Below are 16312 nucleotides of genomic sequence, written 5' to 3'. Positions count from 1 at the left end.
ATATTGCTGTGAGTGTGGAGGCACATGTAGGCTAGTACTGAGCCAGATTGTCAGAAGAAACCATCGTTTCATGGTCATCAATAGATTCTTAATTCTTCATTTTTTAAAAATTGAATTAAAATTCCAGCTTCTGTCATAGCAGAATTCAAAAACAATTTGAAGTTTCTGGACTAATAGTCTTGCAATACTACCACCTTCTGTCTATTGGCAAATTATAACTCAGGGAGAAAGTCACTCAAATCTTTCCTATAGAATTAAATATATAATCAGTACATTTTTCATTTACTCTGCTGGTGCAGTTAGATGGGTCAGAAGTGATATATTTGACTTTAGTTTGGCACAGATGTCCTGGGCCCCGTAGCAAACTGCATTTATAGAATGAAATACTAATAATATTCTTCCTCCACCCAAAAAAGTACAGTTTGGCTTAATCATCTTCCACATAGGCAGTATACAGTTTTCAGTGTGCCACCCAATGCAAATTAATTAAAATAGGCTGATATCAGGTATAAAGGGATTGTCATAAAAAGAAATGTTGAGTATGTTGAGCCTATACACATTGGTATTTGGAATGAGAGGCAATGTTATTGAAACATGTAAGATTCGTGGGGAAAGGTTGTTTCCCTTGTGGAGAGTCCAGGACCAGATAGCATAATCTCAGAATAAGTGATTGCACATTTTAGACAGAAATGAGGAAGACTTTCAGCTGTCAGAGGCTTATGAACCTGTGGAATTCTTTACTCCAGAGGGCTGTCACAGCTGGGTCATTAAACATATTCAGGCATGAGATGGACAGAGTTTTTAATCAGTAAGGGAACCAAGAATTATTTGGAAAAATTGAGGATTATCAAATCAGCCATGATCTTATTGAATGGCAGAGAAGAATTGATGGGCTAAATGGCCTCCGTCTGCTCCTACATCTATTGATATTATAGTTACGTTACTTATTGCTGTTTGGCTTGACATATTACATTCTTGGTGTCGAAACTGACTCCAGCTTTTTGGAAGGATGTTTGAAGTTTCGAAGGTCAACTCATAAGTCATGATCTGCAGCTGAGTGTTCAGAACATATAGAACCTGTATTGTGGAGCTCTCCATTCTCCTCTTTAGTCAAGAATTCCCTACTATGCAGCACCAGGTATACAAGTATAATCTGCTGGGGCATACTGAAGAACTCCACCAGATCAATCTCAATACCCAAGTCACATCATTGGCAGTCCAATAGCCTGATAATTGCTCAGGTGGATCTGTGTCAATCTCTTTCAATGCAAGCTTTCCTCATATGCGTGAATAGTCATATCTCCAAATATTCATCCCTGAATTCATCTCTGTAGATGAAGAACAGAGGCTGGTGCCACATCAGCTTTGGCAGCCAGGGCTGCTTGGTATATGGATGTTACCAGTGCTTCCCAGGAACCCATGCATACTGCTGAAAGATCCATTTTTGATAGCTATCAATCAATTATATACAGATGGGATGGAAACACTCCTTGTTGATGAAGGCTGCTGCCTTGTCTGATGGCCATGTGCTTGCACACTAGGGAATCCAATGATCACCCCAAACCAATGACTCTCCTCACCTAACTGCCTTGGTCAGTTTACTCATGCAGTAATTACTGGCTCGCTTTAGCCTAGCATTAGCCATCTCCTCCTTGTTGCAATGGTTTGCAGACAGGAAGAGCCCACAAAACACTCTAATGATGTGGTTCTGTTCGCTGAGCTGGGCATTTGTGTTGCAGACATTTTGTCCCCTGTCTAAGTGACATCCTCAGTGCTTGGGAGCCTCCTGTGAAGCACTTCTGTGTTGTTTCCTCTGGCATTTACAGTGATTTGTATCTGCTGCTTCCGGTTGTCAGTTCCAGCTGTCCACTGCAGTGGCCAGTATATTGCATCCAGGTCGATGTGTTTGTTGATAGAATCTGTGGATGAGTGCCATGCCTCTAGGAATTCCCTGGCTGTTCTCTGTTTGGCTTGTCCTATAATAGTAGTGTTGTCCCACATGAACTCATGTTGCTTGTCATCTGCGTGTGTGGCTAGTAAGGATAGCTGGTCGTGTCGTTCCGTGGCTAGCTGGTGTTCATGGATACGGATCGTTAGCTGTCTTCCTGTTTGTCCTATGTAGTGTTTTGTGCAGTCCTTGCAAGAACAGACAACAAGACTGGGAACGTATCAACAAAGACTGCATACTCAAACTACTGGACCTGTGCCTCACAATGCACTTCACATTGAATAACCAAATATATGAACAAATCAACAGCACACCCATGGGCTCACCCATCTCTGGACTCATAGCAGAAGCTGTAATGCAAAGACTAAGAACAAACAGTCCTACAGCAAATTCAACCCAAACTCTGGGTCAGATATGTGGATGACACCTTTGTAATCATTAAAAACACAGAAATAGAAAACACACAATGGATCATCAACGCCACACTCTCACAGGAATCAGATTCAATAGAGAGGAAGAAAAGGACAACACATCTGGTACAGAGAACACCGAACGGAGAATTCAGCACAAAGATATACAGGAGAGCCACACACACAGACCAAGTCCTGAACTACGAAAGCAACCACTCCAACACACACAAAAGAAGTTTCATCCAGATACTGTTCAAAAGGGCCACAACACACTGCAGCACACCAGAACTGCAAAAAGAGGAAGAAGAACACCTCTACAATGTATTTGCCGAAAACGGACACCCCTGCAATTTCATCAACAGATGTCAAAGGGAAAGACAATGGAATGAGGACATGCCATAACCCAAAGGACTAGCCATGTTACCATACATCAAGAAAATTTCTGAACTAATAGCCAGACTACTACGACCACTAGGACTCCTAACAGCTCACAAACCAACAGCCAGTCTCAGACAACTCACCAGGACAAAGGACCTGATACCCAGCATGAGCAAAACCAACGTAGTGTACAAAATCCTATGCAAGGACTGCACAAAATACTACATAGGACAAACAGGAAGACAGCTAATGATCCGCATCCATGAACACCAACTAGCCACAAAACGACACGACCAGCTATCCTTAGTAGCCACACGCACAGATGACAAGCAACATGAATTCAACTGGGACAACACTACACTATTATAGGACAAGCCAAATAGAGAACAGCCAGGGAATTCCTAGAAACATGGCACTCATCCACAGATTCTATCAACAAACACATCGACCTGGACCGGCCACTGCAGTGGACAGCTGGAACTGACAACCGGAAGCGGCAGAGACAAACCACTGTAAATGCCAGAGGAAACAACCCAGAATTGCTTTACAGCAAGCTCCAAAGCACTGAGGATGTCACCATGAAACGTTTGCAACACAAATTCCCAGCTCAGCGAACAGAACCACAACAACGAGCACCTGAGCTACAAATCTTTTCACAAACCTTGAATCTCCATTGATCTTGGAGTGAGCTGGAGGCTGAGATACTGAGAGGCATGGAGATTTTCATGTGCATTAAGTGTCCGCTAAACCTTATGGTTCTACTTCATCCTGAATTATGACACAAAACTAGGTGATTGCTTCCCTGAAGAACCTTGGTTTGCACTGACCGTGCTCCTTGTGCACCTGCAGATCATTGAACCGTGCCTGCTAGATTGACTCCATGGGATAGGCTATTCTTTATTTGGGGGCCCCTTCTGTGTTGTGCTTCTTTTGTGCCCTTCCTTGATGTGTCCATGTGGAGTATGGTCCTCTTGCTACACCTGCTGGTGCCTAGAAGTCCCTCCATGACATTTTGTTCTGCCCCCTCAAAGCAGGTGTAGGACTTTCCATGAAGACTGGGATGCATCAATCCCAAACTTGGTGGGATCTATCCGTCGCAAGCTTATTCTTTACAGCCCACCACACTCCTACTAACCCCATGCGAGCAAATGCCTGTGTTCCTTGCAAAATGCTCCCCATCTCACGAGTACTGCAATCAGCACCCACCTACATCCTGTTAATGCTGTCAGCTTCATGTATAACCACATCCATTTCTTGCTTCCACTATTAGGGGTGCTAACAGTGCTAATTGTGGGGTCCACAGCTTACTGGTGGCAAACAGCAATTGGAGGACATTCTGAGTCATTCTGCAATTGTGCCCTGTAGATACCAAGTCATTAATCCGTGAAAGTCAAAGGTGCTGATACTGATCCTTGGGGATTCCCACTTACCGAGGTCTAAAAAAGCAACAGCACCACTATGTTCAGCTAACTTCATGTTTATCTTGCCACAGTCCCTTTCATTCCATGGGCTTCACCTAAAAAAACCTGTCATGTGGTTCTTTAATAAATGCCTTTTGAAAGTCTAACAAAAGCCATCTCTATTAATGCTCTTTGTTATTTCATCAAAAATTTCAAGTTGATTAAACACAATTTGCCTTTTATAAACCCATATTAACATTTCAGATGAGATAAGATTCCCCGACAGTGTGGAAACAGGCCGTTAGGCCCAACAAGTCCACAACAACCCTCTGAAGAGCAAGCCCCCTACATTTACCCCTGACTAATGCCCCTAATGCTACAGGCAATTTAGAATGGTCAATTCACCTAACCTGCACTTTGGGAGGAAACCAGAGCACCCCCCCACAGACACTGGGAGAATGTGCAAACTCCACACAGACGGCTACCTGAGGCTGGAATTGAACCCAGGTCCCTGGCACTGTGAGGCAGCAGTGCTAACCACCAAGCCACCGTGCCTAATTAATCTGCTCTTATTTGGGATACCTTGATGTGAAGGTGCCAGTGTTGGACTGGGGTGAACAAAGTCAGAATTTAGATGACACCAGGTTATAGTCCAACAGGTTTATTTGAGATCACAAGCTTTCAGAGCACTGCTCCTTCGTCAGATGAAGCTCCTTTACCTGACGAAAGAGCAGCATTCCAAAAGCTTGTGATTTCAAATAAACCTGTTGGACTATAACCTGGTGTCATGTGACATCTGATGTGGGATACCATTCATTTTATCCCAGATTGTCTTTTCTAAAATTTCCCATCATTGATATTAAAGTGACTGACCTGAAATTGCTGGGTTTATCCTTAGACCTTCTTTGAAGAAGTTGGTAACATTTATAATTATCCACTTCTTTGGAAAAACTCCTGCTTTGAAGTAAAATTGGAAGGTTATGCAAATTTTGACCTTTTAATTCCTTCATTAAGCTCAATTGCATTCTGTCCAGTCATGGTAGTTGAACACTTTAAGTGTAGCCTTTCTATTAAAATCAAATATTAATTTATTCAGGGTGTCAACTTATTTTACTATCAATATTACTTTGGTAGCATCTACCTTGATGAAGATAGATGCACTGTAGTCATTTAGCACCTGTACCATATCCTGGAGCTCCATGCGTAGATGCCATTTTTGATTCTGAATCCCAAGGGGACCACACCTCTACCAATTCCAATTTCACCTTTTTTATGCCTATGAAAAATTTTTGGTTTAACCTTTGTATTAACTGCCATTCTGTTCTCCTACTTGCTGTTTGCCACACACTCTCTTTCACATTGACTATGAAATTTCCATAGCTGAAAATGTGTTGCTGGAAAAGCGCAGCAGGTCAGGCAGCATCCAAAGAGCAGGAGATTCGACGTTTCGGGCATGAGCCCTTCTTCAGCCCTTCTTCCTGAAGAAGGGCTCATGCCCGAAACGTCGGTTCTCCTGCACCTTGGATGCTGCCTGACCTGCTGCGCTTTTCCAGCAACACATTTTCAGCTCTGATCTCCAGCATCTGCAGTCATCACTTTCTCCTCCTTTTTCTCTATGAAATTTCCATATTTAACCTGAGTCTCGCATTTATTATCAACCAGTGATTACTAATGGCTTCAACATATACTCTATTTGTTTCTTCATCAAGGTAGCCCTGGCTCTGTTTGTTTTATCTTCTCTCCCTGGAAAATGCATCCCAATTGTACCCAGAGTAAACCCTCCTTTGTAGACTTCCAATTGTACATTTATGTTTTTGTCTGCCAATTTGTAATTCAAATTTACCTCTGACAATTATGTTCTACACCCACTGAGAATTTTTAAATTTTTTTTTGCCCTAGATTGAATCATTTTGAAAGAAATAATTTATATTTTGTAAAAACGACTGGTCATTAAAAAAATATTGCAAATGTCATACAGAGAACCATCGATATCCGAATGAGATGGGAGGTCAGTATTTCATTCGGTTAATTGATTCAATGCCTCTCCTCTGGGGCTCGGAGTTTTCTTAAGTTTCCTTTTTCCTTGCTCTGCCTGCCTTGCTCCCTCTCTCGGTCTCAGGATTTGTTTCTGAGCAGACACATTCTTGTATGTAAGGGATCTGCAGCATTGCTGAAGCCTCCCGCACACCTGCAACCCTCCCCCCCCCCCCAATCAGTTCAATGGGATTCACACAGTGAGCACTTGCCAAGTCTGCTCCCCATTCAGGGAACGAGGCAGCAGTACACCTTACCCCCTCATCCAACCCAATCCACCCCCCCATCCCTGTCCAATACTGACCTTGTCCAACACTGACCCCATCCGTGCCCCCCTGACCCGTCGAACCCAGTCGCCTTGCCCACCCCTGCCCTCATCAGTTCCTGCGAGCCTCCCATCCACCTCCAACCCTGCTCCCATTCCCCCCCCTTGCTCGCCCTGTCCGCAACCTCCCCCCCTTCTCTGGGACAGCAGAGCTGGACACCAACAGTCAGAGAGCTGCTGCCTTTGTGGGGGAGGGTGTGAGGGTGGGTGATTCTCAAAAGAATACATACACACACACACACACACACACACGTGCACACACACAACTTTTTACTACAACATTTTGACAGGTTCCACCTTTGCCCAATGTTGGAGAGATTATCTGAGGAAGGTGGGTTTAAGGTACACACCTGTGTAGAATTCCAGGGAAAGTGTGTGGGGGGAGAGAGAGGATGGGTGGTCAGTCATTTGCAGATGGTGCCTGGGCTCCCATCACTGCATCAGACTGTTCTCGGCAGCATTTCAGTAAGCCGAATTCATTTTTAATCATGGTAAACAAAAGATGCCATCAGTGTTGAAACACCTCTTTGCTGTAATATTTCTATTGGGACCTTGAGATATTCATTGGATAATCCAAAATTCAGATAATTGATATTCGGATAATTGAGGTTCCTCTGTAAACTGTTGTCCTACTAGAAAGAAACCCAATCGACCACAGCCATGCAGTACATCCTCCATTAACAGCTAGGAGATTAAGGCTGGTACAAAATTGAAAGAGGAGGTGTATAATGCTGTGAAGATTAGTGTCAGGCCAGGAGATTAGGAAAGCTTTAAGAACAGCGAGGGATATCTCTAGAAAAATAAAGAGGGAGAAATTAGAGTATCAGATAAAATTATCTATGTTTATGAGTTGGAAGAAGATATTGACTGTATTGCAGCTCAATTTCCTAATTTTATGAATATTGTTATGAAGTTGAAGGCATGTAATGTATATTTAAGAGAGAGTAAATGCTATTCTGCACTGAGAACCTACAAGAACAGCCTCAAAATATGTAACATTTGAGTTGGTTGCTGTTTTGACAACAATTTGAATTTAACCAATCAGTTTAAATTATGCCCCAGGATACTAAAACCCAATTGAGTTTGAATTTATTTTTATTGTTTTGCCAACATCGAACCAATGAGACGATCCGATGTTGGGGATATAGAAAAGGCAGGCATTTTGAAAATCAGACAGAGCAACTGCCATTGAGAGAGAGAGAGACTTATGACATTGAAACACTCTCTATAAAAATTACCTTTTTATATGTAACATCTTCACAGTAAAAACAAAACAAAGATGACGATCTGGGGGATCTTTGGCTGGAAGAAGAAAGACACTGAAGACGAAAGGCACTGTATGGTTTTGAAATTAAATTGATGTAATTTTAATAAGTATTTTATTGGAACAGTATATTGTTATAGAGTTAGAAACAGGTAATAAGCAGGGGATTTTAGAGTTGTGAATAGTTGTTGTTTAATTTTCACTTTTGGAGTTAAAGAATAAATTGATATTATTTTCTTTAAATAGTGGAATTTAGGAATTCTCTGTCAATCGTATTTTAACAGATTATGAGGCGAGGTGAGCTTTTCTGAGTTTGGTTTAATTAACAGGTGGGTTCACCGCCATGTCATAGCAATATAGATAGGAAAGCAGTGGAGTCTACTGTTCAAGAATACATACATATATTTATGGACTGTGAGAAACTGGGAAATGGAACAATTAGATATTGCTAGGTTGAGGAGGCTTTATTGTTTGATATCTTGAAAATGAAAGTCAAACAATCAAAGTGAACTATGTTTATTAAAGAAACAGGCATCTATTTAGGGAAGAGTCTAATGGACCCGTTCAGTGAAACAAAGTTGAAATTTAAGGCAGTTAAACATATTTGTGCTGTTTGTTGTCAAGCAGTGGCTCTGGATCAAGCTGGTGGGTGTGTTTTCACAGACCTGAAATGTGAATTTGAAGAAACCTGTGTTAAAGTACAGATTTGAGACGGCACAGGGAATCCCTCATGGACTCAGACCTGTAAAGCCTCTCTCTTGGTTCGTCCTGGAGATTGTTCTCTTTGGAAGTTTGGAATAAAAGTCTCTTGCAGACAGTTTCGTTTAATTTTAGTTATTCCCTTTATTCACAAATAACGTCACTATTACAACATACACTGATACCTATAAGCTAAGCTAACTAGGTTCTAATAACCTAGGAGAGTAGGGTACCAGCTCTTCTAGTGCCCCAGCAGGTTACTCCAATGTACTGATACAAAGTGGCTTCCTTCATACAAAAGTTTACCAAAACATTACATGTTCTTAATTAAACAGATAACAGTGAAAGACAATAATTCGTAAGGAAGAAAACTTAATTGACAGGTCTGTGTCATTTGACTAACACTCCTACAGGCCCTAAGCCATTCATCAGGTGGGAAAAACATACCCAGCTGAGTTAGGTGCCTACCAGCAAGATAAACTCCTATCATAAAGAGGCACCAGTTTAAATTAAGTGGGAGATGTCATAAGGTAACCTTGCACAGCTCACATGTCTGATATCGTTGTTTTACAAAATGGCTACTTAGCAAGGAGGACAAACATTTGACTATAAAATAGCTTCCTGTCACATTGTGTCAGAATCTCTTAAATGTTAGGATGAGAATAATTTCTAAGCTAGGAGTAGACTCTTGCTTTTTAAGCACTGAATCATTGTGTACCTGAGGCTGAGATGTTACCATAAGGCAGCATTTAAACTGACTCATTAGTCTTTGAATTAACATGCTTTCTTTTCAGGGTTGTGATTCAAGTTCAAATAAGATATAAGATCTGATTAGGTAGAAATGACTGTGGGGCAGTCTATAAGATCTGCAGAGTTTGTATTTAATAACTGGTAATGCTACTCAATATCATCATCAAGTCCCAAAATGCAATTAAATTCAATCCATAGCAGATAAGCCCTAAGCATAAATTTTCTACTGGCTCCAACAGCCTTAGCACTAAAATGGTCTCTCTCTCTTTAGTGTTCTTTTGAACTCTCAAGTCAGCAAAGATTTTTTTTTTCTCTCTGTGACTGCCCCGCTTGCAAGGGGTAATAAGAATCCATTATAATTGGCAGCATCTAACTGTTAATTACAAAGCTTTTGATAGTACCGAGTTTCGTTTCAAGGTTCGAATCAAACTCTGTCATTAATTTCACAAGGGAACGGCTGTGGATGTTATCACTTGGTGTTCTGTTCACACAGATTAACCGATGCTAAGGCAAATGTTCTTAAGTGTCTTACGGCATCCTGTTATCGCTTCGTGAGCCCAGGTGTCGCTATCTTCTGCATTCCTTGAGTGCCCCTCCTTTTTCTGAGCCTTCCTGCCTGTCTATTTTCTAGTGCAGTAAATGTGTTCTATAATTCAGCATTACATTTTAGTCTAAATGTTTAAAGACAAGTTTTAAGGCTATAGACTTTCTCACCTGCAGGACGAAACAGGTTTCTCTCTTTCTCCACCAGTAAGGGAGAAACCTTAAAGTGAAACCAGCTAAAAGCTTTCAAGCTTAGTGAAGTAATATGAACGTTTTATAAAGTTTCAAACAAGAGGATTTTAACTATATCCTAACTGAATCTGAAGTCTGATCTGAAGATCTTCCATTATTCTGCAACTGTCAGCAATTTGATCTTGTTGAATTGAAATGATTGTGAGAAGTCAACACATTCTATGTACTGAATCTGCATCCATCACCTGCAAGGTGTTGTAAATTTCTCACTATTTTTTCCCCCATTTTTCTGCAGAGTTGTATTACTTTGTCTTGATTGTGTATTTTTTTAAATTCATTCATGAAATGTGGCATGCTGGCTACTTATTGCCCATTTAAGAGCCAGTTGCATTTCTGGGGTCTAGAGTCTCATCTAGGCCTGGTAATGGTGGCAGTTTCCCTCCCCAAAGGACATTATTGAACTAAGTGGGATTTTCCTGACAAACAACATATGTTATCATTAAGTTTTTAATTCCAGATTTTTATTGCATTCAAATTTCACTATCTGCAATGGTAGGGATTCAAACTCTGCTTCCTGAAGCATCATCTGTGTTTTTGGATTGATAAAACCACAATTTGCCTTCATGTTTCTCATTGCTCCTAAATACATGACATGAAGAGGATTTTGGTTAATTTTGCATAATGCTCTAGTTGCTAATCAGTTTCTTCTTTTGTTTAAATAATAAGTTTGTTCATAATAAAGAACTATTTTTGAGTTTATTGAAGGTTTCTGATGAAAATCTATTTTGTTTTAAATGACATATCTAAAGAAAATAAGGTGGCTATTTTGGTGATTCAGTAAAACATTTACCCTTTTGGTACAGCTCATGGAGTAGTGGAACTTGATTACTAGTGCACTCCTCCTGTCATAGTTGTCACATTACAATCAGTCTGCAAAAGGATATCACTGGGCTACATGAGTAGGGGGAGAAATTGCCAATAGAATATAATGTGGGAAAATGCAAGGCTGTCCAATTTAGAATGAAAACTAGACAACCAGAATATCATAAATGAGGAGAGTACAGAACACTGCAATTCAAAGGAATCTGAGTGTCTTTGCACATGAATCATAAAACATCAGCATGTGGGTACAGCAAGTAATTAAGAAAAGCAACAGAATATTAAACTGTATTTCAAGAGGGTTTGAGAATAAACTCTTGTTACCACTGTACAGGACTTTGGTGAGACCACACATGGAGTATTGTGTGCAGTTTGGTCATCTCAATTAAAGGGATACATAGTTACAATGGAAACCATTAGGAGAAGGTTCATTGGGCTGATCCCTAGATGAGGAGAGTTTGAAAGTGTTGAGTATATATTTACTGATATTTGAATGAATGAGAGGTGATCTTGTTGAAGTGTTTTCTGAGTGAATTTAACAGGAAATATTTCAAAATAATGGTTTAATTTAAGAAGGAAATCAAGAAGAACGCCTTATCTCAGATGGTTGTTAGTCTTTGGAATTATCTTGCCTGGCAAGCGTTGAAGATTGGTTCATAGAATTTATTCAAGCTGTTAGACATATTTTTGATTGCAAAGAAAACCAAGGTTATGGGTGCAGACAGGATGGTAAACGTCAGTGCAGGCTTGAGAGGTAAATGGTCAACTCCTGTTCCTATTTCTTACATTCTCCTTTTCTTACATCATTATTCCATAAGACCATAAGACATAGGAGTGGAATTAAGGCCATTCGGCCCATCGAGTCCACTCCGCCATTCAATCATGGCTGATGGGCATTTCAACTCCACTTATCCGCATTCTCCCCATAGCCCTTAATTCCTTGTGACATCAAGAATTTATCAATCTCTGCCTTGAAGACATTTAGCGTCCCGGCCTCCACTGCACTCCACGGCAATGAATTCCACAGGCCCACCACTCTCTGGCTGAAGAAATGTCTCCACATTTCTGTTCTGAATTGACCCCCTCTAATTTTAAGGCTGTGCCCACGGGTCCTAGTCTCCCCGCCTAACAGAAACAATTTCTTAGCGTCCATCCTTTCCAACCCATGTATTATCTTGTAAGTTTCTATTAGATCTCCCCTTAACCTTCTAAACTCCAATAAGTACAATCCCAGGATCCTCAGCCGTTCCTCATATGCTAGACCTACCATTCCAGGGATCATCCGTGTGAATCTCCGCTGGACATGCTCCAGTGCCAGTATGTCCCTCCTGAGGTGTGGGGCACAAAACTGGACCCAGTATTCCAAATGGGGCCTAACCAGAGTCTTATAAAGTCTCAGTAGCACATCACTGCTTTTATATTTGAGATAAATGACAACATTGCATTCGCTTTCTTAATCACGGACTCAACCTGCATGTTTACCTTTAGAGAATCCTCAACTAGCACTCCCAGATCCCTTTGTACTTTGGCTTTATGAATTTTCTTACCATTTAGAAAGTAGTCCATGCTTGTATTCTTTTTTCCAAAAGTGCAAAACCTCGCATTTGCTCACGTTGAACTTCATCAGCCATTTCCTGGACCACTCTCCCAAACTGTCTAGATCCTTTTGCAGCCTCCCCACTTCCTCAGTACTACCTGTCTGTCCACCTAACTTCGTATCATCAGCAAACTTGGCTAGAATGCCCCCAGTCCCTTCATCCAGATTATTAATAAATAACGTGAACAGCTGTGGCCCCAACACTGAACCCTGTGGGACATCGCTTGTCACCGGCTGCCATTCCGAAAAAGAACCTCATATCCCAACTCTCTGCCTTCTGTCAGACAGCCGATTCTCAATCCATGCCAGTAGCTCACCTCAAACACCATGGGCCCTCACCCTACTCAGCAGCCTCCTGTGTGGCACCTTATCAAAGGCCTTTTGGAAATCTAGATAGACCACATCCACTGGGTTTCCCTGGTCTAACCTACTTGTTGCCTCTTCAAAGAATGCTAACAGGTTTGTCAGGCACGACCTCCCCTTACTAAATCCATGTTGACGTGTTCTAATCCGACCCTGCTCTTCCAAGAATTTAGAAACCTCATCCTTAACGATGGATTCTAGAATTTTACCAACAACCGAGGTTAGGCTATAATTTTCCATCTTTTGTCTTGATCCTTTCTTGAACAATGGGGTTACAACAGCGGTCTTCCAATCATCCGGGACTTTCCCTGACTCCAGTGACTTTTGAAAGATCTCAACCAAAGCCTCTGCTATTTCCTCAGCCACCTCCCTCACAACTCTAGAATGTAGCCCATTGGGGCCAGGAGATTTGTCAATTTTAAGACCTTTTAGCTTTTCTAGCACTATCTCTTTTGTAATGGCAACCATACTCAACTCAGTCCCCTGACTCCCTTTAATTGTTGGGATATTACTTATGTCTTCCACTGTGAAGACTGACAGAAAGTACTTCTTAAGTTCTCCAGCTATTTCCTTAACTCCCATCACTAGCCTTCCAGCATCAGTTTGAAGTGGCCCAATGTCTATTTTTGCATGTCATTTGTTTCTTATGTATTGAAAGAAACTTTTACTATCATTTCTAATTTTACTGGCTAGCCTACCTTCATATTTGATCCTCTTCTTCCTTATTTCTCTCTTTGTTATCCTCTGTTTGTTTTTGTAGCCTTCCCAATCTTTCCAGTGCTCTTGGCCACTTTATAGGATCTCTCTTCTTTGATACATTTCCTGACTGACTTTGTCAGCCATGGCTGTCTAATCCCTCCCCGGATAATCTTTCTTTTCTTGGGGATGAACCTCTGTACTATGTCGTCAATTATAGCCACAAACTCCTGCCATTTTTGCTTTACTGTCTTCTCTGCTAGACTCTGCTTCCAGTCGATTTTCGTCAGTTCCTCTCTCATGCCCTCATAATTACCTTTGTTTAATTGTAACACCATTACATCCGATTTTGCCTTCTCTCTTTCAAACTGCAGACTGAACTCTACCATATTATGATTGCTGCTTCCTAAGTGTTCCCTGACTTGAAGCTCTTTTATAAAGTCTGGTTCATTACATAGCACTAGGTCCAAAATAGCCTGCTCCCTTGTGGGCTCCATGACGAGCTGTTCCAAAAAGCCATCCTGTAAGCATTCCAAGAACTCCCTTTCTTTGGATCCACTAGCAACATTATTTACCCAGTCCCATGATCACCATGACCTTGCCTTTCTGACATGCCTTCTCTATTACCCGGTACATGTTGCACCTCTGGTCCTGACCACAGTTAGGAGGTCTGTACATAACTCCAATTATGGTTTGTTTGCGTTTGTGGTTCCTCAATTCCACCCACACAGACTCCACATCATCCGACCCTATGTCATTCAGTGTCATAGATTTAATTTTGTTCTTAACTAACAAGGCCACCCACCCCCTCTGCCCACCTCCCTGTCTTTTTGATAAGTTGTAAATCCTTGGATGTTTAACTGCCAGTCCTGATCCCCCTGTAACCACGTCTCTGTGATGCCTAACACATCATAATCATTCACGATGATCTGTGCCATTAGTTCATCTGCTTTGTTACGAATGCTGCAAGCATTCAGGTAAAGTGCCTTAATGCTAACATTCTTATCATTAGAGATATTGGAAGTCATACGATGTCCTAAGTTATCCTTCCTTTTTGTTGCATTCCTAATCTGCCTCAAGGTTAAATCCACCTGCATACATGCTGTCCTCCTGCTTATCTTTCCATTTAACCCCATACTCCCTGTCGCTTTCACTTTCCCTTCCCCCCCAACTCAGAAGTTTAAAGTCCTACCGACCACCCTATTTATCCTCTTCACTAGAACATTGGTACCTGATCGGTTCAGGTGGAGACCGTCCCAACGGTACAGATCCCCCCAGTTCCAAAACTGATGCCAATGCCCGATGAAATGGAATCCCTCTTTCCCATACCAATCCCTTAGCCACGTGTTTACTTCTCTAATTTACTTATCCCTCTGCCAATTGGCACGTGGCTCGGGCAGTAATCTGGAGATTATGACCCTTGAGAACCTGTACTTCAATTTCCTTCCTAGAGGTTGATAATCCCCAAACAGGTCCTCCACCCTAGCTTTGCCGATGTTGTTAGTCCCAACGTGGACCACAACAACTGGATCCTCCCCCTCCCGCTCCAATATCCTTTCAAGCCGGTCGGAGATGTCCCGCACCCTGGCACTGGGCAGGCAACACACCAAGCGAGACTCCCGATCTGGCTTGCATAGGATACTATCTGTCCCCCTAATTATAGAATCCCCTATAACAACTACTTGCCTTTTTGCTCCCCCCTCTTGAATGGCCTTCTGCACCATGGTGCTGTGGTCAGCTGGCTCATCCTGTCCAGAGCCCTTTTCATCATCCATATAGGGAGCAAGAATCTCATACCTGTTGGACAAGGTCAAGGGCTGAGGCTCCTGCACTGCTGAACTCAAGTTCCCCCTGCCTGCCTCACTTACAGTCACATTCTGATGTCCCTGATCACTAACTGAATGTGAATTACTTAATCTCCCAGTTGTGACTGCCTCCTGAAACAAAGCATCCAGGTAAGTCTCCCCCTCCTGGATGTGCCACAGTGTTTGAAGCTCAGATTCCAGATCATCAACTCTGAGCTGCAGTTCTTCCAGCAACCAACACTTGCTGCAGATGTGGTCACTGCCATTCACAATGGGATCAGCCAGCTCCCACATCATACAGCTGCAGCACATCACCTGCCCAGCCATCTCTGCTTAGTTAATTACTTTTATTACTTTGTATAGGTTTGAGTTAAAATACTTTCTGATACCTCTCTGCTACAGTCTTTTTTCTAAAAACCAATTAATAGATAAACCACAAAAATTAAATTTTTAACCATTCACCAATAAAGAAATAGAAAATCCTTACCTTAACAAACCAGAGTCCTATTTTTGGTTAGAGGAGTGGGGGTGGGGGGAGGGGTGGTGGTGGTGTGGGAGACACAACATGTAGAGGACGAGTGTGGGAGTGTAGTAGAGTCTCGGGTTTAGCCGCCTTGCTGATATATATGGTCACTTCTTTCCTTCCCAGCTGCCCCTCCGGTCCATGTCACTTCCTCCGCTGCTCCTGCTCCTTCTCTGCTGCTGCTCGCACTTAAAATGGCTGTTGGTGTCGGAGGATGAGTATTTATACTCACTGCTTACTTTCCCGGCTACCCCTCTGGTTCCCGTCACTTCCTCCGTTGCTCCCGATCCTTCTGTGAAAGAGAAAAACACCACTGCCCGCTACCGTTAAGTAATTTTAATAAAAACCGCCTTACCTTATCTGCAGTCTTCCAAGTTCGTCCTACCTCTGCTGCTGCTCGCACTTAAAAACATCAGGAGGTTTCACATCAAGGTGATGGATTCTTAACTTTTCAATTCATGGCAACTAGTTGTCCCTTGCCAAAAACCCTTATGATATTTACCTCA

Source organism: Hemiscyllium ocellatum, chromosome 5 (assembly GCF_020745735.1).
Source record: "Hemiscyllium ocellatum isolate sHemOce1 chromosome 5, sHemOce1.pat.X.cur, whole genome shotgun sequence".
In the NCBI taxonomy this organism is placed as follows: domain Eukaryota; kingdom Metazoa; phylum Chordata; class Chondrichthyes; order Orectolobiformes; family Hemiscylliidae; genus Hemiscyllium; species Hemiscyllium ocellatum.
The sequence above is the reverse complement of the archived record's forward strand: the minus strand, read 5'-3'. Positions refer to the sequence as shown.